This window comes from Pholcus phalangioides, unplaced genomic scaffold, assembly GCF_987345545.1.
Source record: "Pholcus phalangioides strain wild (caught in Gottingen) unplaced genomic scaffold, Ppha-v1.0 ptg000013l_1, whole genome shotgun sequence".
NCBI classification, from domain to species: Eukaryota; Metazoa; Arthropoda; class Arachnida; order Araneae; family Pholcidae; genus Pholcus; species Pholcus phalangioides.
In genome coordinates this window covers 9,660,899-9,686,953 of record NW_028301606.1, presented here as the reverse complement: position 1 = coordinate 9,686,953, position 26,055 = coordinate 9,660,899, and the positions used below count along the sequence as shown (strand labels likewise).

Here is a 26,055-nt window from a genome sequence, read left to right as displayed (position 1 = left end):
ATTTTCGTAAGCCGCTTTTTTTTTCGCCGCAGGTGCAGGTTGGAATTTAGTGAATTAATAGAGATGTTTGTAATACTGTATTTTCAAAATATCAATTGTTTTATTGTACTGTTGATGTATGTCAAAAGTGTTAATTTTTAAAAAAAAAATAGTGTCAAAGTTCTTTTGTTACAAGTACTTCGTTGCTGAGCAGTTGTTGTTATTTGCATATGGAAATATATACATATATGTGGGGATATATATATATATATATATATATTTGAAATGAATATGCACTAAGAAATATAAAATATACATTTTGAAAACATACCTGCTTTTTTTGCATGATGATTTTTTTAATGATATATTTTCTCATTTTTGGTAAATGCATCGGAATTTTCAACTTTTCGGGACTTTTTAGCGTATATTTTTGGTTTTTTCATGCATATTTTCGCATTCCTAAGTGCATATTTGCATTTTCTTAGAGCATATTTCGGCACTCTTTAGTGCATATAATCCGAGATTTAGTAATAAGTATTGTTTAAGAATTTTTTTTTTTGGAAATCGATAACGTGGATGGCTGTATGAGATCATTTGGAAGACTATTATAACATTTAGGAATGAGGAAGCTCTCTAAAATGTTTTTTTGATAATATTTTCATGAACTAAAGTCAGAGAGTATATGAAATTATGTCTATTAGATGTTCGTGACGAATTCAAAGGTAAAGAGGATTGTTTTTTCTTCATTATAAGTATGGATTTAGGTCCGAACCCCACTGACGGCACAGTGGTGGTCGGCTGAAGTTCGTTTTATGTTTTTTTCCAGCTTCGAGGAGCGAATGCGAGCCGGTCTCCCATTTGAAAAAGTCTCTCTGCAGAAAGCAGTGAAGTCTACAGCACGATACTAACGAAACATGAATATTCAAACATTTCCATCTTTACAAATTGAAGACAGATCGCAGCACGAACACGAAACAAGCTCATCTCGAAAATATATAGTACTTAGGGCCACACATTTTCAGAACACACATTCCAGCATGTACAAATTCGTTAGAAACTCTGTAGACGGATGTGTACAAGGTGTATGTACGGACCGGCCGAGTGGCGCAGTGGTAAGATGCTTGTCTTCCACTATGAAGGTTACTGGCAAAGTCCACAAGTTCGAATCCGGGTAAAGAACGTAAGGAACATTTTCTTACCTACCGAGCCTGGGTCGACCACCGATAAATATAACCCTCATTTCCCACCAAACATCACTGGTGGGAAATTGCCGTAGGGAGATATTTGACCGGAGTTGGGGTGGTGGTAAATTATGTGCATGTACTGTTAAGTAGTAGTAGTGTTGTTCCTAAATAAATTATTGTGGAAAGATTCTTCTTCGTCGGCCTTGTATTACAAATACAAATACAACGCCACAACAGGCAAAATGCCCAACGAGGTGGCTGATAAAAAGATGCCCATAAAATATGGATGTCATATGTTTCAAAAATACAGCAACCCAATTAAAAATGCAATTAACACAAATTATAAACAATATATACACATGATAAAATATTATACAATGCCCATAAAGAATAATTATGGTTGTCTTATTCTAAGAATGGATAGAATTTCTTGATTTACCCTAACATGTTTATCGTATTTCTTTTTAAACGTGTAAATTGTGTTACAATTTACTACCTCCGGGGGTAAGCTATTCCATTTATTAACAACCCTATTGGAGAAAAATTCCCTGCGACACCATAACCTTGCATTGTCCCTCACCAATCGATACTGGTGTCCCCTTGTAAAAGCAGTCGATTGGCGGTGTACTAAAAGTTCATGGTCCATCCTATCCATCCCATTGAAAATTTTGAACACTTCGATCATATCTCCTCGACACCTGCGTTCATCCAATGTAAACATATTCAAAAAATGAAGTCTTTCTTCATAACTCAAGCCCTGTGTGCCAATAAGGACACGCGTAGCTCTTCTCTGCACCCCTTCAATCAAGTCTATGTCCCTCTGTAGGTATGGTCTCCAAAACCTTACAGCATACTCCAGTCCAGGACGAACTAAGCCTCGAAAAAGCGGAAGAATGACTTTAGGAGAACGCGAAGAGACCTTTTTGAAAATGAGACCAAGCATTCTATTCGATTTTTTGACAACCGCTGAACAATGTTCAGAAAACTTAAGTCGCTCGTCAATGAGAATTCCCAAATCGGTGACTCTAGTTGCATCCGGGATAGTGACACCATTCAACTCGTAAGAGAACCGTGGGTTGTTCGAACCAAAATGAGCGACCATGCACTTATCTACGCTAAACGTCAAGCTCCATTCATTTGCCCATGCTGCAATCTTGTTTAAGTTGGTCTGGAGCAACTCCCTATCGCTTTCATTCCCGATTACCCCCATTAGCTTCACATCATCTGCGAATTTTCTAGTAATTCCATCGATACCCTGATCGAGTTTGTCGATAAAAAGTGAAAAAAGTATGGGGCCAAGGACACTTCCCTGAGGAACTCCACTTGTGACGTCTGTCCAACCCGAGAATTCCCCGTTCACCATAACTCGTTGCGACCTATCTCTTAACCACGATTCTATCCGATTCAGCAAGTTGCCCCCTATTCCAATCTCGTGTAAACGCTTCAAGAGTTTGCCATGTTGGACCCGATCGAATGCCTTCTGGAAATCAAGGTAAACAACGTCGACATTTTTGCTCTTACCCAAAGCCCTAGTCACGTAATCATAGAAGCAAAGGAGGTTAGTTACACATGACTTCCCCTTCCTGAACCCATGCTGATTATCCGACAATACATTATTCTTGTCTATCCACTTCACAAACTGCCTTTTGATGATAATTTCCAAAATTTTCGAGAGGGAGCTCGTCAAACTCACTGGACGATAATTAGACACCACTTCTCTACTACCATTCTTAAATATCGGAACAACGTTAGCCAGTTTCCAATCTCTCGGGACGATACCCTCAGCAACACTACTCCTGTATATCTGTGCGACTGGCCCCAACAATTGATTAGCACCTTCCCTGAGAACCCTGGGATAGATATCATCTGGTCCTGGTGCTTTGCATGCACATACATTTCTTAGAAGATTTATGACCTCCACGTCTTCTACTTGAATATCGTTGAGGGTTTTATTACCCCATGCAACACCCGTATATCGAATATCATTATCTCCATTAAAAACCGACGCGAAAAAGTCATTGAAAGCACTACACATGCCTACATTGCTCTCTACCTTAGAGCCTCCTATCGAGAGGGGGCCAACTGTCCCCTTACATCCATTATTGACGTATCGAAAAAATGATTTTGGGTCAGAGACAATGTTATCTGCCAACCTAGATTCAACTTCCTTTTTACTGTCCCTTATCGCTTTCTTCAACAGTCTTCTTTTATCAGTAAACAATGATAGGTCACCACGTCCACTTTTATACTCTCTGAATGCTCTTTTCTTTTCAAGATAAAGGTTCTGCACGCTATCCGTGAACCATAGAGGGTGTGATGTACAAACACGCTTTTTTCGAACAAAGGGTATGACGTCGTGCAAAACAGAGGACAGCTTCGTACTAAATTCTTCCCATTGACTTACCACCCCTACTGATTCCAACCGGTCTTTGAAAACTTCCGCTAACCTTCTTCGCAAAACATCAAAGTTAGTTCTCCGAAAACAAGGAACCAGTCTTTTGTTATCAACCTTACCCGAGGAAAAGTTACAGTGAAATCTGACGATACGATGATCACTGGAAGAAAACTCTTCCCCCACCGAAACATGTTCAACTAGATCCTCAGAACTAATAAGAACTAAATCCAAAATAGCAGTACCCCTAGTGGCTTCTGATACATGCTGATACAAAAAATTTTCGAGCACCAACTTAAGAAAGTCTCTTTCATACTGATTTCCAGATGAAAGGTTCTCCCAATCAATACCCGGGTAATTGAAATCCCCTAGTATGAGAACCCTCTTTCGCTTACACATGTAGGAAATTTCATCATGCATTTTGGCGATGTAGTTTTGATCCCTATTCGGTGGATTGTAACAAACCCCAACAATAAGCTTATGACGTCTTTTGTTCTCAAGTTCAACCCATATGGTTTCAATATCACTTCTCTGCACGTTACGCTCTCTAGCCTTCAAACATGATTTCACGTATATCAACACTCCACCCCCTTTCCTGTCAGATCTATTTCTCAAAAAAGTATCGTATCCTGAGATGTGTAGGAAAGATTCATCCCCATCGTTTGCCCAAGATTCTGTAATGGCTATAAGATCCAAGCCCTCCACAACTATCATAGTTTCTAAAAAATCTTTCTTATTACCCAAGCTCGTATTATTAGTACCCACTTACGTATTATCTTGACGTCTGTTGCTTCGAGGTGGCGTTTGCGCACCTATGTTCCTGTTCGATTTTGGATTGTTATCGTATGCCTGAATTTCCCCTTCATTTTGACTTTTTTTTAACCACCCTGTATACAGGGGGGTTTTTGAAATTGTGTGTATAATTGCACATACATGACCAGAGGTAATTTAGATCCCATGATAACGACCCAAATTATTTATTTCTCTTCTTGTATTTCTGAACTTTCTTCGGCACGCCCACGCCTTCCGGAGCAATGAGTTAGAATCACGGGAGTGACAGAGCCTGGTTGTGCTCGGACCGTTCTGTTCTCTATACAGGACACACATAGCAAAAAGATGGCACCATAATTTACTGGTGACTGAGAAACACTGATTTAGAATATGGTTGTCAAACATTTTGACACGCTGATTTAATTTTACGACGATTACTTTTACCCACAACAGCTATTTTTTTTTATTTCAGTGTGTTTCTGAGTGTGAAAAACTCTTTGCCCGGGAATACACTAAGTTTCATAAAATATATTTTACAAAACTTCAAGAAATAAAAGTCCAATGTCTATTAGTTATATTCACTAGAATGTAATCGTTTATACAGCAACTTTTATCAAACTTTTATAGTATAATATCGCTATCATAGTATAATCGCTTTATGTAATCAATTTGAACATCTCAACTATATCTAGACGTGTAAAATATTGATAATTTGTCCTGTTCATTTTCAAACACAGATTGCAGTTTATTTGATGTTTTATCATGTTCTTTTGAAAATTTATACGTAAAAAAGTTACATCGTGGGCCGGACTTGTGCAATCAGGTTTTAGACCAGCGGTTTTCAAGCTGCGAGGTTCGTCTTCTTGAAATCCGCCAAAATTTCTTGAAGACCGGGATTATACTATAAATGTTTCATTAAAGTTCTTTTATAAAACTTGAAAATGCAAACAGTTAGAGCTTTGCAAACCGTTATAACATTCGCTCGAATCTAACTGATGGTACTGGTTGCATTTTTCAGGTTTTACGAAAGAACTGTTATCAAACTTTGATTATGTAGTTCTGGACGAAGATGCACAAGAACTTCCAAATTTCAAAAAGCACCTATATGCAGTGAAAGTAATGTTTTACAGGAAAGCCTTGATAGAGAAAAATGTAGAAAAATTGACCGAAAACACAGCATAAATAACCTGCCATCTATATTTCAGTGAGTGAAGTGTAATGATTGAATACGTGTACCATTTGTAGACCTGTAGCTCTCTGTGGCGAGACTTTTTAACGAGCAAGATCGGCTCTCATTCATGCCTCGATGTTCGGAACCACAGAAAACCACATTTATTAACCAACGTTACCAGACGGTGGGGGCATTTACTGAAGTTAAGAGAGGCTACTACTGCCTCTACTTCAGCGCCTCACGACACAGTGCGTGAAATTAGGAAGGCAGATTCATGTGTCTCCAGTGGTGTAGATGGTAGCATGCTTGCCCGGTATGCAAGAGGGCCTGGGTTCGAGTCCCGGCGGAGACGTTATGACTTATCTTTCCGAGCTCACCTCAGCATAATATCCGGAAAATAACTGTTTCCTTGATATCTCTGGCTGAGAAAAAAGCCATCTATATCTCTCTAAACCGTCCCACCTGGGGGCCATTTCCTGAAGTTAAGAGAGGCTACTACTGCCTCTACTTCAGCGCCTCACGACACAGTGCGTGAAATTAGGAAGGCAGATTCATGTGTCTCCAGTGGTGTAGATGGTAGCATGCTTGCCCGGTATGCAAGAGGGCCTGGGTTCGAGTCCCGGCGGAGACGTTATGACTTATCTTTCCGAGCTCACCTCAGCATAATATCCGGAAAATAACTGTTTCCTTGATATCTCTGGCTGAGAAAAAAGCCATCTATATCTCTCTAACCAACGTTAGTTTGTGATGTTTTTCACAATTTTTCCGCATGTTTTGAATTCGAATATCTCGGTGAGTTGCATTTAGAAATGTAAAATTTTTTTCGTTGGCCTCAAGGAAGACAGAGCAACAGTTCTTTCTGATTGGATTTTTGAGCACAGGGTGTCCATAAAAAAGTTAATTTTGTTTTTATCTTTATAACTATACAACCGCTTGTAATATGAATGACGTATCTGAGGTCCAGACGGTATTTGAATCAATGCTTTATAGACGAACTGTAGAATGAAATTTCAAAAAATTCGCACGTACATTGACGTATTCTGGTGTAACTCATGAGCATATCACGCAATCTTTTGAATTTTGGTTCGTAACCTGCCACATCACTAGCTAAATGTACTGTGATAATCACAGAACATTAACAAAATATTTTGCAATCGGGTTTTTCGAATATTACGTGAATTTTGTCTAAAATTTGAAATAAAAATGACTTTTTCATGGAAAATCACATAAAGAGACTAAGATTTGTTACTGTTTCAACCATTTCGAGACACTTTCTATCAAAAAAAAAAAAAGCTATTAAAGTTCACTGTAATACCATTTTGCAGAAAAGTGCTCTCGAACACACACACATACACGCACACACACACTGCCGGATACCTTCCTTAAGATAATTTATATTTGGGTAACATAAAAAAATTAAATTATTCATTTACTTATATATAATGTAAGCAGTTACAGTAGAAATGCATCTGGTTAGGGAATAGTGACATAATTGTAATAATTAATTATAAGCTCGCACCTCTACAATATAAAGCAAGCGTTCTGAACGTTTTTCAGCCGTGACCCAAAATTAATAACAAGATAAGGTTCGCGACTCATGGGACTGTTCATTTATAATAATAATATTTATTGTTTAGGGCCAATTGCCCCGTTACAAGGAGAAAGAAAATATAAATATACTGTTCATTATAACCCACTGTAAGTGAATTTGTACGACAGGATTTTATGTGAATCAAATTTAGGGTGAGACAAATAGCTCAAAGAGCTCCTGGCTGTTGATGATTTGAACGACACATCTCGGAAGTCCTGCTACCCAAGCTTGGATCGCGAACCACAGGTCAAGAACCTCTGTTATGAAGAGTCAATGTGTTAAGCACAATTCTAAAAAACAAAATAAAATATTTTGCATATTTCTTTGCGAAAAAGTGGCGGAGCAAAGCTGACATCGGACGTTGTATTGGATTGAATGATCTTTGTAGGTCACATTGCATAGAAAATAACATATTAGAAAAAAAATTGGGACTTATTATTTCTGTCGTTATAACGGAACGGTCATAATAACGGATGGTCGTTACAACACGCGTCGACTGTAGTACTTCCTTATAGAATAAATGGCAATTGTGAATTTCAAAGATTTCACATTTCGCAATTACAACCCAATGCCTATATAAAAACAATGATTTCGTATTCAGCCGTATTTGATATTTATGCGTATGAGCATAGTCCTAGGTTCATAGCTTGGCATTGTATTTCACATCAATTGGGAAGGTTTGTAAGTGTCCCAGCACTTTGGTTTACCCAGGGGCCCATGATGCTGTTGAGAAGGCTCTCTTTAGATCCATGCAATCAATGGAAGTTATTGTAGCAAATTTACAAAATTGTGAAAATAAATTCAGGATTAAAGGCCTGTGAATAGTTATAACTGCATATTATTATGAATATGTTTGGCATTAGATCGATTCATTTATCATAAAAATTGGCACAATCATTACTAACTTTTAATATTTTAATTTTCCAATATTTTTCCTCTTTAAACTATCTTAAAGGATGCATATATTTCTTCTTGAATGAATAATTTACATCTCCGCCTGACCTAATACAAGGGTGGCAAACCCTCGGCACGCGTGCCACAAGTGGCCATGGTATAAAGAGCGGCACGCGAACGATTTTCAAAAATTAATGAAATTATATTCCATTTTTCAATCAGAAAAAAGAAAAATTCTCTACAACTTAAGTAGACTCACGAAAAGAATTGTTTAAATTGTTAAACAATCCTTTTTTCATGAATGATGTGGCTTCGTAGGTTGCCAAACCTATATATTTAGTACAGTAGGAACGGTTGAAACAATATGTGTGACTGTCCATTAATGCGTTTTCTGTTCGATTTTTCATCTTTAAGCAGAGTTGCTGAACGTCCCATGCGTACGAGGTTCCGGATCGTCCACATTGGTGGGGGGGGGGGGAGAATTACATTAAATTCTTTGGGGGAGGGGCTAAGGCTTCCAAAAAGTTTATTGGGGGGGGGACAAGTACCCAAAGTCAGGCTCCGGTGTCTAGCCCAACATGGTGCATGGTGTAGATAAGACGACCTTCTACCGATGTACGTGCATACACAATTGCGATAATTGGATTTACGACTCAAAAATAAAAACAAGAACTCAACAGAGTGACAAACTGAACTCAACAGAGTGACAAACTGAACTCAACAGAGTGACAAACTGAACTCAACAGAGTGACAAACTGAACTCAACAGAGTGACAAACTGAACTCAACAGAGTGACAAACTGAACTCAACAGAGTGACAAACTGAACTCAACAGAGTGACAAACTGAACTCAAAAGATGACAATGAGGACAGCCGAACAATATTTAGCAGGAACGGAGAGAGAATGCTCGGGTCCCGTAAATCTGACATATGATCTGCGTGTTAAAATTTGTAGAGAGGCACGCGCATCGAAAATCATCTTGATTGTTGCACGGCCTGGGAAAAGGTTGGCCACCCCTGGCTTGATATACGTTTCTTAACGTACCTTCAGTGGAGCAACAGAAGAAAATTTATTCAATGTAAGATAAAAAATAATTTTGTGCAATTAATTTCATTTAACATGAATTTAGTTGAAAATGTTTAAATGTATGAATTTCCAGGAAATCTCATCCGTTTTCCGTGGGTATGATTCAGTTCAGCCAGGCAGATTAAGGAGACCTCACTCCCTTTGCATAACCAAAACATACATTCATGAATATACACACACATACAATATGCACATAACTCGACCCGCAGCACTTTATGTAAACATTCCTCTTGCATAAACATCCATACAATATAGAGACGGACAAAAAGCATAGAGATCCAACTTATTTGCTTTAACCGGACGCATATAATAGCATTAGACCTGGAGAAACTGGAAAAGAAATGAAGAGCACCTGGAAATATATGAAAAAAAAAAGTTTTCGTTTCTGAAAGAAAATTTTCACCGCTTTTCATTCCCGGAGAAAAAGTTGGGAGAAAATCCGGGGCATGGACTTTGTAGATGGCGCTTCAAAAGAAGTTCGAGGACAAAAAAACTGAGAAACGCATAGTGCGTCGGGAGCTTCCAGAACTTGGATCGAAAATATCTCGGAAAGGATGTGCTTTATGAATTCTGTGTGAAAAGGGACGGAGTTCGCATCATCAAAACTTTCTGGAGTTTAAATTGAGGTGAGTTTTCTATTGATTTTGATTTCATTGTTCTCTCCTCAATTCATTATACAGTATGTTACTCATAATGAGTATTCGTCACAACACAAATATTATAATGTTTTTGATCAGAAATCAAATTAAATGTTTTATCATAATTATCATCATTAGGGACAAGTAAATTCCGTGTCTGAGAAATTGATCCGATGAAGGGAAATTAGCAAATTTCAACGAATGAAAGCGAAAATATGATTTTTTATTACTTTTATCTAGAATTATATCGAGAATTCGCAGTTTTAACCCTTAAATGCTCAATTTTATTTTTCGAGCTGAACATTTTTTTCATAGGTAATGGCACGTCAAAAAAAGCCTGAAAAATCATTAAAAAATATCTATCTCGAATTGTACTGCTTACGCAGGGCTTTCGCCAGACTGTATAGAACCTCAAAAATTGCACATAAAATAAATTTATTGAAGTAACATTACAGTCCAAATATATAAATACCTTTTCTGAGATTCAAACTATGGTAAGAAAAGTATGGTAAGAAATTCAGGTTGCAAACTTCAACATCAGAAAAAACAAAGAAATGCAAACAGAACGTTTTAACAAATTAGCGAAATTACAAACACACATGTTCGTCAACAAACAAGGACTTTTGCCGAAAATTTTGACATCTACCAGCGAATTCGCACATGCTTAAAATGGGAACAAAATTACCTGAGCTTATGAGCAAAGGCAGTTCCGAATTTTCATCTTCAAACTGGTTTCAGTAATGAACGTCCCCAGGGCGTTTTGCATATATTCACAGCTACTCATTTGAGGGTTAAAAGCTTAAATCGGTGATTCTGATCCTTGCGTCCTATTATGTGCTTAAAAGTCAATATAATCTTGCATAAAAACTAGACTAGATCATCTTGTTGCATGCGATTATTTTTCAATATGTATTCCTGATTAAGGTGATCTTCTATCAGTTTTAAAAAACTAAGTTCTATGTCACAAAATATGAGTTCAGTTGACTTTAGCTTCTGAGTTGTGTAAGAAAATTACGGAACTAATTGGCAATTTGGAGCGATAAAATTATCCATTCGCGAAAGTTTGGCGAAGAGTTTTGAAATCTTTTCAAGCACCAAACTCAAGGGAATTTTTGAAAAAAAGACAGAAAAAATTTTGACAAATGAGAATCGTGTATTGAAGAAGGGCACAATATTGTGCTAAAAAAACACAACAGATAATTTTCCGAATAAAATTGACTCTGCACATGACATTGAACTCAGCGAATGAAGCGTACCTGCATATAGTATATATTTTGCCATCTTGAAGGCGTAACAACACCTACATCAACTTTGAACCCAAATTTATAACTGGAAGTATTTTCCTACTCCTCCTCTTAACCAGAACATGGTCGTCTCAACGAAGATACATATAAGCAGGTGGTCAAAGATCTGGACCATGCTGGGAAAGGAAGTCCTTCGCAAAATTTATTTTTTAAAAAAACTAACACGGGACGGCTAAAAATGATCATGTTAACAGAGATTCTGTTAACGCCTGGAGGTAAGCCAACAGACTCTTGGTTTGCCATGTGGACTTCAAATTTCACCAGCATAACTTAAGCAAAATAAATATGTTAGGGCCCCGCATATACACACACCGTGTTCCTGCATGTACCAATTCGTTAGATCGTTAGAAATTACACAGAGTAATGTTTGCGAATCGCATGTACGACTATGTAGGTAGTAGTAATAGACTTCAAGTGTAAAAAAATGATAAAATTAATTTGTGTACCTCCACTTTTCAAGGGTAGCTATTTATTATAGTTAAAAACGTGTTGTGATTTAAAAACAGCCGTGACTAAAAATTTGTGAACTCATTAGTGCGATGTATTAGTGAAAAAAATTTTGTGATCCATTAGTGATATCAATTATTGATTTTAAGTTTTTTTTTGCTAGTAAATGCAAAATTTCAGATTTCAATACCTTTGTTTTTTGCGAAATTTGGATTATTAAATTTGGTGGAAAATTGTCATACCTCTAATGATCATAAAAATACAACAATATGAGAAATGAGAGAAACATAACTTCCAAGGGGTCAAGAAAGATAACCCATTCTGGTAAATGCTAATAAAGTTAGTATAGACAAAATGATAATGAATGGGAAAAAATAATTAATATATAATTTTCAAAATACATAGAAAATTTATGGCAACACAGAAGTGCAATTTCGTAACAAATTCACATATTGCATCCAAAAAAAAAATTAAACATTTAAATGTATGTTGAAAAAAAACCAAGATGTTCAACAAGTAAATAAATTCAACTACTTACATTAAAAAAGAACTACAAGAGCAACACAGAGAAACATTAAAACAAATTTTCCATACCATCAGGTAGGAATAAGTATCCTTTGGTACGTCATTAGTATTGCGGGTGATTTTCGGTGCTAATGTGCATTGTAGAATAATTTGGTCTAAGATAAGTAAAATGAGCCTTTTTTTTTCGAAAGTGCTTTTTGAACAAAGTGAATATTTATTATTTCGTCTATTTAAAGAAAGAGATGTATTGTTTTTAAAGGTAATGAAAATTTGCATTTGAATAGGAAGAAGATAAAGTAAAAGACAAAAATATAATTGGTGTAAAGAAAGTACCGGTATTCCGAGACGTGATGAAGGTTTAACAGATAGAACCCAAACTGTGAGGCCATAAATTATTTCCAATGTTTGGGTACTAATCAGTGCAGTCTTAACGCGTGGGTCCACCCTGGCACAGTCCGGGGGCCTCAAGAAAAGAGGAGCCCTCGATAGAATGAGAACCGGTTCAAATTTTCGAGAATTCGCCAGGTAGGGTTACGGTCTCGGGCCCTACTTGGGGACTTACTTGCCCCGGGAGCAAATGATGCTCTTAACACGGCCTTGGTACTAATGTAAGCCATTCACTCTTCAAGAATCATGTTAAATTATTACAGTGAAACCTCGATGTATTCATGTTCTGCGGACTAAGAAAAAATATCGTTGTCGAAGGATTATCGTTATATAGATAGAACATTGTTATCACGTGTCATCGAATGTATGTGCAGTTGGCATCTTTTCTGAAACGGGCATTGTTAGTTCAGCCAAACAAATAATAATTAAAAAAATGCGCTGCTGAGTATTTGTTAGCTGAAACTTTTTTTAATATATTAGTTGATGGACAAATTCAGTTCAGAATCAATACACTTCGGACGTATTGCCGCTGTAAAGAAGTTATTGCGATACACCTTTTAGTGTAACACACAAAAATTAGCGATACCGAAACTTCATCAACGACACCAAGTTAATGAAGTAGGCTTTCCTTCGATTTTCAGCAGGTGAAAAATAAAGAATATAAGGAAATGTGTTCTCCACTGAAAAATATACATTACGAAATATCTGGGGCTTGTCAATGCCAAAATACGGGGTTTTTAAGAAGACGAGACATCTCGTCATTGCCGCTGAGAGAGTTGTTTGCCGACTTATGCCATTTTTACACGAACGTGTATTGATTTGAAGTTCAAATTTGTGAATATTACAATACCCCAACACAATTATCCGGAATTTTAAAAGATACCCTTGAAAAACCCGGGACTCTTTTCTTTTAATAAAGGGAAATCGAGCATTATACTCACGTTTTTTCCCCCATTATTTGCGTATAATGCAAATTTTAAATCAAAAACATACTCTTTTTAATTAGAGTTATTTATGTAAATGCAGCTTTAAATTCTCAAATAATTAGGCAGGTTGGTTTCCGAAACGAAAAAGAAATCAAAATAACAGAAAACTAATTTAGAAAATTATTATCTGATTTTGATTATTCTGCATATTAATCAGGCTTTTATTTCGCATGAGTTTAATCTACATTATTATTATTGTTATTATTATTATTTTGTTGAAGAAAACGGATCTCAATAATATGTCCCCGTATTTAACATATATTTGAGGATTATTTATAGATTTTTTCCAATAGAGTTCAAGTTGATAATTAAAAATTCCCGATCAGAATTTTCGTTTTCCTGAGCACAAATTACATCGTAATCATTAAAAGTGTTTTGCTCGCTTCGCTCAATTACCCGTGATCATTAATGTATCTACGGTGTTCTATTAATTACATTGGATCATTAGAGCGTTACTGCATTCACTCAATTTCCTGGGATTACTGAGATTCTCGAATTACAGCGGATTATTGGGTAATCATTGCATTTATACCATCGCCTAAGATGATTGGGATTCGTTTGTGTTCGACCAACTACATCAAGAATTACCTTTTTAATGTATGACACTAAATTAACCCGAAGAATTGACGCTTTTTACAGATTTATATTACAAATCTAGATAATGATACGTTTCAACAATAAATAAATAGAATCGATTTTATCATTTGGGGAAGTGTTCTTCAACAGCTGGTTCTCAGACCGGAGCCGGACCACGAAATGTTTTCCTAATCCATGTTGACACATGTTACACAATGCAAGAACAAATACAAGGCCACAACAGGGAAAAATGCCCAACGAGGTTGCTGAGGCGTTATATACACTGCTCAAAACAATTAGGGGAGCACATGGTTTTAACAAAATTACGCAAAGATGTATACCGATAAGTAACATAAAATGAATCATCCATAATTTAAAGCCTAGCAGGAAACGGAAGAAGAAAACTTCATATGCAAATCAAAGTTCATGACGTCAAAAACCAGAAAAAGGAGATAAGGGCAGAAATCGGGATGTTGCAGAAACGTCTGTTTTACTGCCGAAACTGTGATATTCGATTGCGCAGTATTTTTTTTTGAGACAAGGTGACTTGAGGATGTCTCAACAACGTGGTTTACCGGAATCCATGGCATGGCGTGTTATAGGCAGACTGGAATCCGGGCAAGCACAACGTAGTGTCGCGGACGCTGTTGGAATCGCCAGAAGTGTTGTTGCAAGGCTGTGGAATCGATTCCAAGAAACGGGAAATGTTAGACGTCGACCAAGGCAAGGTCGGCCACGCGCCACTACAGCAACTGATGACCGGTATATAAGGTTAACAGCCCGTTGAAACAGAACAGAGAATGCTACGCAGCTGCAAAGACGGTTGCTCTTGGCAACAGGATTTAATTGGGTTGCTATATTTTTGAAATATATGACATCCATATTTTTATGGGCATCTTTTTCTCGTTGGGCATTTTGCCTGTTGTGGCGTTGTATTTGTATTTGTTAGCATCGTTAAAAGGTCACAAGAGTTTTTTTGACATGAAAAAAAATAACTAAAAAAAGCCGATAGGTGGCACTGATACCAGCGACTTCGGTGGAAATATGCAAATGAGACGGTCATATGAACTTGCGTTCCTAATCCACAAGCAGCTCACCGATGTAAACCGCGTATGTGAACAAGGGTGCTGATTGCGAAGGATAAAGCTTTGTTGTTTTACGTGAACCTTGTGGTGGTGGAACACATACTACTGTAATAAAGGATTTGGAGGCATTCGTTAATTTGCGTATCTTTCCTATGACTTGTGTATGTCAACACGACCTATCCACTATGTTTTGAGTTATTTTTTTTTCTGATTCAAAAAAATTCCCGTGACCTACGCTAACCTCTGCAAATCGTTCTTATTTCGGTTATTTTCCCGGTTTTTATGAATATATTTAAAGTTTTTGCCTACCCTATATATATTACGATTTCAGAATTAATAGATGAAATACGCCCTTTACACTGGTGATTCCACAATTCCCCTTGCGGCAAGTTACTAGCGACTCATTGATCCTAAAGGCATTCTTCCAATTAGAAAAATTATCCAAATAACCTGTAAAAGTCAGATACGTCAGTCGTGTTGCAAGGTGTATAAATATTGAAAAAAAAAAAAAACCAAAAACTAACTTTTTATACGGACACTCCGTGGTCAAAAATCCAATTGAAAAGTTGTTGTCCTGTCTTTCTTGAGGTCAACAAAACATTCCACGTCTCCAAGTGTAATATTCGCTCAGGTATTTTTTTTTTAATTCAAAAATCTTAGTAATAAAACGTGGGAAACAGCATATACTAATTGATTTTCTTCCTTTATTCTTTTTTATGCTGTTCTTTCCAGAGCCGATCCTAGAAATTCTTCCGCCTGAGGGGAATAATATTTCGCCACCCTTAACATACGACTATCTGAAAATAGTTTACTTGCTTCTCCTTTATAACCTTGATATAGTGGTTATCAAAGTGTTAGGCACGGTACCTTGGGGCGGATAACGCTGATTATATTTAAAATGTCGTTAGAGAATTTCCCAAATAAAAAGGTCCTGTTGAAAGTTAATATATCAAATCTCATAATTGGAGCACATGTTTACCTTTTTTCCAATTGGAAAAATATCTGCCCTTCAAAGGATGAATTGAGCTATTTAGCACATATATATCATATAACGCAATAAAATTTACTAAAAATTGTTTGAAGAAAAATAATATTCAAACAAATATCAGAAATGTGCTTTTCCGCACTTTTATGAGAAAACATAAAAAATCATAAATTAATATTTATTCTGTATCCAAAAACGAAATTTATTCTATTAAAAATCCAAGAATTGCTCTCCTCAGTTTTCTAAAAGCATGATTATCCACGTTATGTTGCGCAGCATAAATAGAAGTATTTCTTAGATTTTTATTCATACGTTGCTGCGAAATTTTCTAGCGAAGTAACATTCCCTTAGTTCATATGTTTATGATCAGAGGCGTACTCAGGAGGGGGGGGGGAGAGGGATTCGTGTGCCCTCTTCAAATCAATCGGAAATTAAAGATATTTTCAAATATAGTAGTAAAAGAATTAAAATATCGCAAGAAAATACATGTATATACTCTACGTTATATTTATACATTTCTCTTAATTTAAATGCTTTTTGGAAGTTAATAGCTCAAAATTTCTTACGAGATAACTCGTGTTTCCCGAACCCATAATGCATATATGAGGAGCTGTTTGATTATTCCCGTCGAACTTTCATAGTATAATAATAATTTTGAAACCTTGAATATTTGTATGAGCTCATGGTGATATTTGTTTCTAATATGTATTACTTTCATATTAATGTTTATGTGCATTCCCACTAGTATAAAAAGGGAAATTTTTCTAATGTAAATAATATATGTGAGTAATATGTGATTGTCCAGCACTGTGGACGGAGGATTTGTTTCTTCGTTTCCCGTCTCAGTGGAGGCGCTGTATATATATTCTGTATACATTGTGTATTTAGACCATTCTCAAATTTCTCCTACTTCAACATGCCAACTTCTTCTTACTTGCTCACAAGCCTTTTCCAACACACTTCTTTCGAAATGCCAGGCTGCGGTCTCCGGCCCTTATGTGCCACTGGACGCACGTGCAATTTTTCTTCCTAATCACTGGGTTCAGCTATACGTTCAGTCAAATGGCTTGTACGTTGCATCGAATTGATGGCTGTCTTCATGGGGAGAACGACACGAGTGATTCGATACTTGCGAGCACGGGGCAAGAGGCCATGGAGCAAGCCATCACTATAAACTTTGCTAACTTTTTGACATAACTTTGCCTCTTTTGAGGTAACGGAAGTAAGGTGCTTTGCATTCGTCCGGGGTTGTGGGCGGTTCTATCTATTTATATATGAGGGGCTCGCAACAATAGTAGACCAAATCCATTTTCCTTTATTATGGATAACAAAACCTTAAAGTTTTTGTAAAAGCAAGATTTGTAAAAGCAGGCCACTACAAAATGATGGTTTCAACTGAACTGACATATATAACTTCTTTCACATCACTTGAACTGAATTAATTATCTATCAAAGACTTTGAAATGTTATTATCCATAATAAAGATAAATGGCAGTTGAATTTTCTCTCTTTCCAAAATATATCTTCGCAACAGCCTTCGTGTGGTAGCGGAGAGTGACGTCATCCTTGTATAAGTCGTCATCTGGTGGCAGCGTCAGCAGTTGTGAGCTTGGCCTGAGTCTGCTCCGGCCGTCCATGTACGGTCCCTTTCAGTGTACACGAGCTCCAAGGAAAGATTGAGAGTTTCGGTGCCTCTGTAGTCTAGGGCGTTCACCCGGAAAGTGAAAAGATGTGGGTTCGATTCCCCGCAGGGGCAGTTGAATTTTTTCTTTTTCCAAAATATATCTTCGCAACAGCCAGTTGTTAAAAAACCTTCATAACCTTGATGGTCTTTCCACCAATAAAAAAAAACTCCAATCCTGTCCGAAAGTGTATATGCACCCTCGAATGGCTGATGGCATGTGTCGCCGCAAACCCGTCGGAAAATGTGATATTTGCTTTTGGGGAAGTGCAATTGTGCAATCTCCAAAAACAGCCACTACCGCCTTTGTTATTGCGATTCGACAGCACATTCTACAATAAAAAAATGCGTGTTTAGGTGTCTTATATCACATTTTAAAGTTTGACCAATGAATTTAGTAAGTAGTGTAGTGAATGAGTAATAATATAAGTTAAATTATTAATTTCGCGTTGATATTTTAAGTTGTTATTTGTGCGTGGTAAAACAACATAAAACCCAACAAACATTGCCAGTTTGAGTAATGTTGTTGTACCACGCATAAATAACAATTGTTACAATTTCGAGGCAAACTAGATAGCTTAACTTATATTATGTTCCTAAAATATCAATTAATATTACATTATATTATTTTTTCCCATACCGCGCGTTACTGAAAATCCGGTCACTAATTTAAATCGGAGGGAATAGTAACAGTTTTATTTGATAGGTGGCAGAGGAGGGGATTCTTGCTCATTGATGTCCTCACACGTAATACAATATTGTATAATGTAATTGTTTCTAATATTTCCGAGAAGGCATATTTTTTGCCGATGAAATTTTATTTTACCCGTTTATTGGTTACGGACAAAAATGCTTAAGAACGGCACCTTTTTCTTCATAGTGGACATTACAAAATGTGGACATTAAGAGTCTTAGAATGAATGAGAATGCTTCTGCGTACAATTTTGCTACACAGAAAAAAAATTCCCAATATTCTATAAGGTTGCACGTTATTTTGTCATTCCACACAGATATCGAAATTCTGTGATCAGAGACACAAGTCTGTGTAGGGGAAATAAAAGACACGGTGCTAAAGAGCACATTTCATGTAAGAATAAAATTTTCCCTTTATTCGACACGCAAATTATTCTTTCAGTTCATTTTTTTTTCTATTTTTGCAGTTTACGAGTCAGCAAGTTGTAACTGATTGTGTGATGAAGCAGATGGGTGGTGGTGGGGAGGATGTCAATATACACACACATTCGGCCCTCTAAAAAATAAAGTTGGGGGGTAAGGAAACAGAGGCTATGGATTGCACGGAGCAATGAATATCTTAAAGCGCATGCGCGAAGAAAACTACTCCCGTGATCTATTGGAGATATTAATATATTAGTACATTTCGCACGTGAATGCAAGTTTTGTGACGTCACAGTGATAGCTCTTAATTGGCTGTGCTGTCATAACGATGTACATCCAGAGAGCACTTTACTTTTTTCTTTTTTTTCCTTACTCTTCTCACTCCTGTACTCCAGTACTAGAAACCTGTACTTCAGTCCCGATAAAAGGTCCTCTGATTTAGAGCCAACCACTCTTATCGCCAGAAAATTTTAGTAAACAAATCTGCCGCATAAGGGGATTTACAGCGGGTTCAATTATGATTCCATATGACGCCAAACTCGTTAGAAATCTACGGACAGATGGCGTCTTGAAGGTTTAAGGGGTCAATTAGATCAAGCAAGTCAAGTTTAAGGATGGGGAGAAAAATAAAGTGTCAGCACAAGATCAATCTTACATTAAATTAAATTCAAAACTACTAAATTCTATTTTAAATAACTGAAATTAAATTTGAGTTGAATCTAGTCATGCCAAACCTAAAAGTTTCACTTCTATCGTGCGAGATTCTCGCGCAGATTTTTTTTCTCCTATTTATCTATTTTTCTAGCCTGCCAGCAAACTATTCATCCCATTTCCACAAGTCTGCAGTTGTGAAAAGGTTTGAAAAACATTGGGTTGTAACAGTTGTTCTTAACCTTTTTCAGCAGCAACCCAAAATCAGTAGCAACAACATCAGCTTCGTGACCCATAAGACTGTTTTTCGAAATTAGTGAAGCCAGTAATAATAATAAGCCAGCACAATAAGTGCATTTATAACGGAATAAGTGGGTTTTTACGATTCATCTAGGAAGCCGCTGCGATTCAACATTAAGATTCCAGCAGCGACTGCAAAAAGGGTAATAAAGACTCACATCCTTGGAGAGTGGCAGAAATTCTGGGACCACCCCGCCACACATGGGAAGTTAATCCATTGGGTCCTGCCCAAAATACAGTGGAGAGAGAGATCTTGGAGCAGAGAGAAGACGATATTATTCTCGGGCCACGGGCCGTTCCTCACCCACTTCCTCCGCTTCGGGATCTCAAACAATGACAAGTGCCTGTGTGGAGGAGTCGGAAGCCCATTGCATTACGCAACAGAGTGCGAAAAGACCTCATAGTTTCACCTGGTTAAGCCGCTCCCTCAGTTGGAGCATAAATGGTTCAAAAGGATGGAGAGAGATGGAAAAGCCCTGGAAACCATCAAGGACCTGGTTAAATTCTTAGAGGCCAACCAGGAACATCTCCACACCAAGGGGGATGAGACCATCCAGACTCCACGTGAAACGCAACAACTGAGGATGAGCGAAAGACTGAGAGCAAGGGCAGAAGCCGAAGACAGCGTCGATAGGGTACTCTCCCAGGAAATAAGAAGAATTAGAAGACGAAGAACACGACACAGAGGGAGAGCAATCGGAGAGAGAAGAAGCGGTCGAAATATGGGAAGAATCTGACTCTGACTTCAAATAGGATGATCCAGTGAAAGAGTAACCAAGAATCAAAGTCCCAATGATCAGTGTTTAAACTGTGAAGCACCCAACCAAAAGCTGAGGAGCTTTTGAATAATCGAACAACCCCCTCCCCTCATGCTGAAAGGACATGGCACCTGGTCGGACCAATGTGACACGAAGGGCTCACACTGGCTAACAAGCCAACGAGGGAAGACGTGGTCCAGGACCTGGCCTGGCCACAGCGGAGGGCTCACACTGGCCAACAAGCCAACGAGGGAAGACGTGGTTCAGGACCTGGCGCTTGGCCACAGAGAGGAACAGGGGACTCGTGCTCAATAAAACTGGAAATGGCATCAGAAGAGCTCATCGGAATAAATTGTTTATTGTATAATAGAAATATTTAAATCTGTATATACCTTTTTTTTTGTTTATTTTTTATAATATGTTTTTATATTCAATGTTCATGTATTTTATATTTTATATGCATAATAAAACACCCGACATCGCCCAGCCCCTCATCCGGGCAATGGCTAAAATTGACAATGGTCGATAGAGCCTGGACGGTGCACTGAATGAAATGAAAAAAATGAAATGATTCAACACTGGGTCTTGGCTCATAGCTCAAGAATTCCTCTCTGTAAGGGGATTGGTACGACCCATCTCAGAAGCCCTTTTGAGTGAGGGCGCGGTAGCCCGGTCGATAAGATACTCGCCTAAAGTACCAAAGGATGTTTAGAGGTGTCGCGAGTTCGATACCCGGTTCGTACTTGTCAGAAAACTTTCCTGACACAGGGGTACAACAAAAAACACGGCGACTTGACCGCAGCAAAAAATTGCTACCGCAGGGAGTCCCCCATCGAGGGGTTAGCGCACCGACCTCTCGACGAATATAAAAAACAAGCCTGCCGTTTGGAATCGGCAATAAATTGTAGGTCCCGGTCTAATTAGCCCTCGTGTGCAGAAGACGACCGTGGTGCGACAAAAATGATCAATGATGATCAAATGACCCTTTTGAATGAAGTTTAGGTCATGATCTATACCTCAAGAATCCTTGGCTATAAGTGAATCTGTATGACCCATCTTGGAAGCCACTGCGAATGAAGTTTGGGTCGTGAGAAACATAGCTCAAGTTTCCCTATCTAGCTGTTAGTGGATTCGTGCGACCTATCTCGGAAGTCCCCTGCTAATGAAGCTTGGGTCATGATCTATAGCTCAAGAATCTCTGGCTGTAAGTAAATTCGTACGACCTTTCTCGGAAATCCCAGCGAATTAAGTTTCGGTCGGGAACCGTAGCTCAGAGCCCCCTGCTGTTAGTGGATCAGGACTGTTTGGATTCGGACAACGACCCATCTTGGAATCCCCTGCGACCAAAGTTTGGCTACCCATAGGTTAAGAATCCCCTGCATTATAGCATCATAATAACCCTAATATTTCTTTGCAACGTTCCATCTAAATATGTTTTGAACTACTCGATTTTTCCCGTGAATAGCTTAGTTTTAGTTCCGAAGGAAACAAGATCCATTTTTTACGAATATGTTGCTTTTTTTATACCAGAATATGTTGTTTTCTTTACAAGAATATAAGAATAGAGTTTCAACTGTCACTAAACCAAGGAATTTTGAATTCTCCGAAAAATAAAACTTTTAGCACTGCGCACTGAAAGGCTTAAAATTCCCTTCTTTAAACCGAAAGAAAATATAGGCCTATATAAAAAAACGTAAGCGCCTTAAATATTTGGTTGTTTTTTTTTTTGAGACGGAATCCAAGTATCTGGAAAATAAAAAAATACAGCAGATTAGATTCGATTACCCAACAACTTTTCACTTCCAACAACAATCTGAAGAGTCTTAAATCTTGGCACTTGAACTGACCGCTGATTAATTCTCTTAGGTAAGGAAAAAGAAATAACCCGAGAGGAAAAGAAGTGAAAAATTTCTTGTGCTGAAATTCCTCGAGTTTCTCACCTTGATTTCTTGGATTTCCAAGATTTCTATCTTATATTTATGGTCATAGAGGGATAAGTTCTCGTGAAAGTGCCTCGGGTACGGCAAAAATAATTAAAGAAACATGGGAAGAGGGGTAAAAGGAGTATTCCTCGGAGTTATTTCGGAGTTGCAATAATTAAAACGGAAGTTTGAGGATAGAAAAAAATGAAAATTAAGGTAAAACCACCCCGTGTCTTAATAATCGGGATAATTTACGGGTAGCATTTGGGGAGGTGATTATTTTCCGATGGAATTTTTCTTGATCTGGTTATTTGAATTCCCTATTAAAATTTTCTGATTGATTCCTGTTATTCAGTCATTAATTATCGCCGAGAGGATACAGAGCGAGTCGGAACTCAATGGGCAAAAATGAGTGATGGAGCGCCATCTGAACAAAACATTTTCCTCAGTTTTACGTGTATACGTGGCCCTAACGTATTTCTTCGTCAGAGTCATGCGTGTTGCGTTGTGGTACTACTTCACCGCACACCAACTCCGGTCATATATCGCCATACGGCAATTTCCAACCAGTGGAGTTGGGTGGGAAATGAAGACTCCATCCATCGGTGGTCGCCCTAGGCTCGGTAGGTAAAGAACTTGCTTCTGATGTTCTATGCCCGGATTCGAACCCATGGACCTTGATGGCAACCTTCATTGTGCGTATGATACCGGTGCCGACATCCGTCTTTCAGATGGTGAAGTAAAAATGAGAAATTCCTGAATTTTCATGTTATGTCAGTGTCGTGTTGAAGGTCTGCGTAGTCTCTGCGGATATACTTTTTTTTAGATGGAGAGACCGGCTCGAATTCTCTCTCAAAGTTGATCATTCTTGTCGCCCCACGGTCATTTTCTGCGTACGAGGTCTAATTAGAACGGGACCGTGCAATTTATTACCACTAAACCAGACATTCACCTCGTCCATATTCCTCTGCGGAACCTCTAACTAATTGTTATATGTTGGAATGTGTGTATATGTATAGTGAACCTTCCGTGAAGTTTGTTTTCGTGTAATGGCCCTACAATTTATTGCCGATTTTGAGGTGCTGCCGGTTTTTTTATACTCACCGAGACGTTAATGCGGTGTGGGGACTATCTGTTGTAGCAATCATTTTCTGTGGTCGTGTCGTCCATAATTGCACACATTATACGTGGTCCATAAGATATTGTCTATACGGCAAGATTTCTTGCCATATAAACAATCGGTACACACACGATACTGACGTTCGGCCGCTTTCCGACGCTACATGCTATATACTTGTACCGTATATCATTGAACGCTGGCAACTTTCTTCTTGGAGATCCCGCTGCTGGTTGGCCTGTGCCGGTCTGGGATGTAGTTGGATTTTTGGGGGACAGAGTGGGTACGAATTGTTTGTTCAGATGTGTTCTACTGATCCTCAATGTTTTATCCCCATGAATTCTGAAACACTTTATATATATCTTGAACGTCAGAACTCTGTCCCGTTGCCCAGATCTCTTCCAACCCAGCTTCGTGATACATACACACATATATATACATGCGTGCCTCAATCAAAATTTCGATTAGACCAAAAATATTCGGAAAAATGCTCACAATGCACGTTTGAGCTGTGTCTGAGCAGCACCATCTACCGACCATGTTTTCAACCAAACTGACAAAATTTTTGATTAAAAGTTTACTGTTGTTTGTTTTTATATGTTTTCATATAAAAAGTTGATATTTTAAATAAATATATATATATATATATATATATATATACATAAATATATAACAATAAAAAAAAATATATAATAATATATATATATATAATAGTATACATATATATAATAGTATACATATATAAATACAGCGTAATTGGTGTCTTTCAACTGTTACCTAGAAGACGCATTTTCTAGTACAGGAAATGCTTGTTCTTCTATATCAATAACTTTCCTGCCCCCCCAAATGGGCGTACGACTGCGGATTCTGCTGGACTCTTTGCGGATGATGCAATTATTATCACCGACAGGAAACTCTGGAGGAAGTTGAAGACTGATGTGAGGATAATCATGCCAAGTGTCAGTTCATCTGGCTATAACAAGAACCAAATTCACTGGAGCACCAATCTACCAGGGCAGAGAAGCCATAAGACCTGTGAAGGAAGTGAAATATTTGGGATGTATTCTAAATCCATTATCCTTCGTTCTTCAAACAAATCACGTAAGAACTAAGGCTACCCAAACCATGGGAATGATGTCACGCATTACATTTCCAAGTGCAAGACTAACTCTAAAAAACAAAGTCATATTGTTTAAATCAATCATTAGACCTAGCATGACCTATGCCGCCCCAGTATGGGCTCATGTTTCAAAAACCAACATGCAGCGTCTGTAAAGTCAACAGAATAAAATACTGAGAACCCTTGTGCGCGCCCCAAAGTACATCAGAGGAGCTGAAATTAGAAAAGACCTGAAGATTCCAACCACACTGTAAGAATAATATATCTTAGTCTAATTTATATCTTTAGTCTATGATTCCAACCATCCTCAGCTACACACAACAAATCTCAGAGGATCACTTTGAAAAGATTAGGAACTCAGAATACGAGCATCTGAGATAGCTGGTCGATTGCAACCCACGTCAAAGACTAAAATTTCTCAGGCCTCAAAACGTTCTGCACCTGCCATGGTCGGTACGTTAGGGTCTGAATTACTGACCTGTATAATCTTCGTCTATCTATCATAATATTTTTGTACTTTTATCTTGCTATCGAAATTATCGATCAATTCTATTGCATATGAGTAACATTGTGGTTTGATGTCCATGACTGATCTTGCACTGCACCAATTTGTATAATTTCGGCTAACACATTTGTTTTTCTTTTACTTCTTTTGTGTGTTAGATTTATTTTTTATTATTATTTCCTCATTAATGCATTATGTAGCATTTTGGTGAATTGTACATAAGTGATTTCATTTTTGTGTCCATTATAATACTTGTATTTATCGCATAATATATATATTTTTTTACTACTATTGATTTTGCTGATGAACTGTATTGCATAGCGTAACTATTTGATGAAGTTTTTCTGATCTTTGTGTATTTTACTATTCTGATTGTAGCATTTATCGGACTGTATGTGTTTTTTTTTCCATTAACTTACAAGCACTTCACATCTACACAAACACGCACAAACTTGTCTATAACCCCCTTCATAGCTAGCAAGAGCAGTCTGTAAGTCGCCAGGCAGCCCCTTCGGGCTGGGCAGCGACGAGAAAAATTACATTCTGTCTGTCTCTTTAATATATATATAATAATATAAATAAATGGAATTGAGTCTTCAATCACTTTGCATTCTGTATGGCTCGGATTTTTACGTTTACAAAATTTGAAAAGAATGACAGGCCCATCATGGGGCATTAATACACGTATTAGAAATAAGCTGTATAAAGTTGTCGCCATCCGCATTATAGCGTATGGTGCTATTGCATGGTTCAATGATCCTATGCCACAATTAAGAACAAAAGTAGACTCTCTTCAAACAAAATCCCTTCTATTCATCACTTTATTTATGCTCATATATACTATATTATTAGTGCTTACTCCACAACACCAAATAGTGCGTTAC

General features: G+C 37.7%; 1 protein-coding gene across 1 annotated transcript in view; it reads left to right on the top strand.

The window, feature by feature from the left end:
- Positions 1-9,582: 9,582 nt before the first annotated feature.
- Positions 9,583-26,055, top strand: part of LOC149078574 (diuretic hormone receptor-like) — a 129,548-nt gene continuing 113,075 nt past the window's right edge. Inside the window, exon 1 of the mRNA XM_089240689.1 lies at positions 9,583-9,694. The gene's annotated coding sequence lies outside the window, so the exon portion shown is untranslated. The remainder of the gene's footprint in view (positions 9,695-26,055) is intronic.